Source organism: Triticum aestivum, chromosome 6B (genome assembly GCF_018294505.1).
Source record: "Triticum aestivum cultivar Chinese Spring chromosome 6B, IWGSC CS RefSeq v2.1, whole genome shotgun sequence".
Classification (NCBI taxonomy): Eukaryota; Viridiplantae; Streptophyta; class Magnoliopsida; order Poales; family Poaceae; genus Triticum; species Triticum aestivum.
In genome coordinates this window covers 631816712-631820451 of record NC_057810.1, presented here as the reverse complement: position 1 = coordinate 631820451, position 3740 = coordinate 631816712, and the positions used below count along the sequence as shown (strand labels likewise).

At 44.9% G+C, this 3740-nt stretch overlaps 1 pseudogene; it reads left to right on the top strand.

Annotated features, from left to right (window-relative positions):
- The first annotated feature begins 1025 nt into the window (after positions 1 to 1025).
- LOC123139489 (N-alpha-acetyltransferase 40-like) lies at positions 1026 to 3388 on the top strand (annotated as a pseudogene).
- Positions 3389 to 3740: the final 352 nt, after the last annotated feature.

Sequence of the window (3740 nt, the reverse complement as noted above, 5' to 3'; positions counted from 1 at the left end):
TGGCGGCGCCCCCCTTTCCTCTTTCCCCTCCCCCCTTTCCTTCTCCACCAAGGCAAGAGGGGGGAGTCCTACTCCTGATGGGAGTAGGACTCCTCCAGGTGCACCCCTAGGGGGCCGGCCGCACCTCCCCCCTCCCTCCTTTATATACAGGGGTAGGGGGCACCCTAGAACACAAAAGTTGATCTACGTGATCGTTCCTTAGCCGTGTGCGGTGCCCCCCTCCACCATATTCCACCTCGGTCATATCGTCGTGGAGTTTAGGCGAAGCCCCGCACCGGTAGAACATCATCATCGTCACCACGCCGTCGTGCTGACGGAACTCATCCTCAACACTTTGCTGGATCAGAGTCCGGGGATCGTCATCGAGCTGAATGTGTGCTGAACTCGGAGGTGCCGTACGTTCAGTACTTGGATCAGTCGGATTGTGAAGACATACGACTACATCAACCGCGTTGTCATAATGCTTCCGCTTACGGTCTACGAGGGTACGTGGACATTACTCTCCCCTCTCGTTGCTATGCATCACCATGATCTTGCGTGTGCGTAGGAAAACTTTTGAAATTACTACGTTCCCCAACAGCTGTTAGTCATAGTGGAAGACATGGGGCTGTCGCAGCGATTAGCCGGAGCAGTGATGGAACTTTTGAAGGTGCGTCCATGGTTGTTTACCCTATGGTGATCGATCCGCCTATGCTGGAAGCCATGGCGATCAGGGAGGGAATTGCACTCTCTTTGGATCTAAACAATCATAGAATTCATATTGCCTCGGATTGCCAGAATGTTGTGCATGAGATCTAGGAGGGAAGCAGATCAACCTACGGTGCTATCATTGAAGAGATCAAGTTAGGTGTTGATTCCTTTATTTCATGCAATATAGTTTTTGAAAGTAGGAGCTTGAACTTCGAGGCTCACAGTCTTGCGAAGCATGCTTTAAGTTTGGGGTTTGGCTGTCATGTTTGGCTAGGTCACTCGGGGAACCTTCCCTCCGTCCCTATAAATGTGGTGACGACAAAATAAAGCTTCGTATGATTGTCTCAAAAAAAGTAAACCGACGCTTCCTCCCGTCCCGCCTCCAGCCGGCAGCCACGAGACAACAAAAGGGGGCAACGATAACGACGGCGGAGAACAAGAGGCCTCAGAGCGGCGGCGGCGGCGTGGAGAGGCCGCTCAGTAGGAAGGAGGTACTCATATTTCTCCCCTCCCCCACTGCTTCCACTTGTATCCCCCATCCCCCTTTCCCCTGCTCGTGGCCAATTTCATTGCGACAACTTGTTTTAGTTTAGTCACGGCATCCGAGATTGGCGAATAGTCTAATAGATTGCAACTGGCAGTGGCAGAGGCCGTAGTGCCAAGTTCCACACACCCACGATCCATGTGTATTCCGCGGAAACATGCTGAAAGTTGGTTGCATCACCTAGATTTTTACTTTCCAGGATTTTGTGCCTTTTCCCCTTAGCAACACAGGGAACACCTGGCAACTCTGGTCCCCTGAATCCAGCTGTTTTTAAGATGATATCAACAAATGCCATGAATCAGCATTTGAAGAGAACTGATGGAGGTTATATGTATATTGGGAGCTCATGCAGATATCATGCTTTTGGATAGATACTGGGGAGGAACAAGGCCATCAAAGAACTTATAAGGAAAGCTGTAGCTATGAAGGATCATATTGCGCAGTTCCTGGATTTTCATAAATATGAGAGAAGCGGTAACCTACATTTGTCTCTCTGGTGAAACTTTTTGTGCTATAGGACAAGTAGCTACTAATGTTCCATTTGGGTTCAGGACACCTACTGTCTTTCCTGGATTCAGCTCTAGAAATTCAATGTGAGAAAATTGAATGCATTGTTAGGTCTTAGCAATTCTAATTTTGACAACACTTCTTGCTTTGAGCCTATCATTGTCTTTTTTTGAAGGGGAACTGCACTGTGGCAAGCTGATCTCATATTTCTTACATTTAGGTTTTTCAAACTACTTGGAATCTAGGCATGGCTATCATCTTCCAGTACCAACAAGGAAGTACACCAAAAATCTTCTCAAGGTTGCATACCTTTAGGATGTTTGCATATGTACCTTTTTACAAGTTCCCCGTGATTATTGAATGTAACACTGGTAAACAATAATTTAGGCTAACATGGAGGGAACTTATGGATCATAATGGCCTTCAGAAGAGAAAATTAAGCGCCGGGAAATGGTTGCCCCAGAAGCACGATACATCCTGACCTGCCAATATACAGACAGTGATATTGCCAAATGTTTCATGAAGCAAGATTCAGGGGTGGAATGTGCACATGTGACATGCCGTGGAGGTCGCTTGGTTGGTTTTGTACACTACAGATTTGTTGTTGAAGAGGATGTGCATGTTCTTTATGTGTATGAGCTACAATTGGAGTCTTCTGCCCAAGGGAAGGGGCTGGGGAAGTTCCTAATGCAGTTGATTGAACTTATAGCTTGCAAGGTGATCTGATTTTTTGAAGTTCCTGATAGTTTATTGTTCTGTTCTTCAGAATATTTTGTCGAGACATAGAGTTTCATGGTGCATTCTGTGTCTTCTGATTCATGCATTTTTTTCTTGTCTAATTACTATTCTGGTGACACTCAGCTGGAATGATGATCAAAATTTGACCCAGAACGCATGTATGCTTGCAGAGCAAAATGGGGTCCGTGATGCTGATAGTTCAAAAATCTAATATAGATGCTATGGTTTTCTACAACAATTTGGGGTAAAGCGGCAAATTTTCATTTCATGTGAACAACTTATCTGGGGTGCACTGAATTGATGTACCTTCTGGTTGTTGGTTACTTATGGTGTCTGCTTCACTTTGATTGCAATGTTTTAGTTCACTTATTCTGTCTTGCAGATATGTAATATCCAATACCTCGCCATCACGAGTGGATCCACTGGTATTACTTTACCAAGAAATAGTCTTACCAAGAAATAGTCTCCTCCTTCATTTCTCACAGATTGGAATTCATAGAAGCTATGAGATCTTGTGCAAGACATTTGAATCTGAAGCCAAGTGCAAATTGGAGGTGTGTAGCATGTTCCATATTGTGTAGATCCACTGTTAACCTATTAAGGTTACTGATTCTGATCATCTACGTGTGACTGATGTTATGAATTGGTTGACTTGCTCCTCTTTTGCCTTGCACTAAAGTTTTAATTACTTAGTACTGTCCACTATAACCCTATGATGTATTGTGAAAAAAGGCCTATGATGTATGAACGTGTAGAGTAGGATTCTGCGTGATATGCTACTGATTAAATTTGTGATATATTCAGTAGATGCTCTTCTACTACATATGTACTCTTTTATCCCAGCTAATAAATGTGCATCAAGGTGAAATGCGCAGGAAGGCAACTAATGCACAGGGGAACACAATATGATTGTGGTTCTTGTTGGAAATATGAGAAAATTACTACGAGTTTTAAACCGAATAAACAAAAGATAAATCATGACAACACTGGGAGAGATTAAACTAATCATGAGAACTAGCATAGCAGATGAACAGATCACATCTAGGGCACATACTAGAAACATGAATTCTACCACGATCTCGAATAGGAAAGATAGAATCACATACGGTGCAGCGGGAGCAGCACCGCTGGCATTGACATTGTCGCCCATGTCGTCGAGGATGAGGTTGCCGAGGTCGGGGAAGAAGTCGTTGTTCGTGAAGTCGTCACTGCCAGCAGTCGCGCGGGTGCGCTCCCCAAAAACCTGATCGCCCCTCTCCCG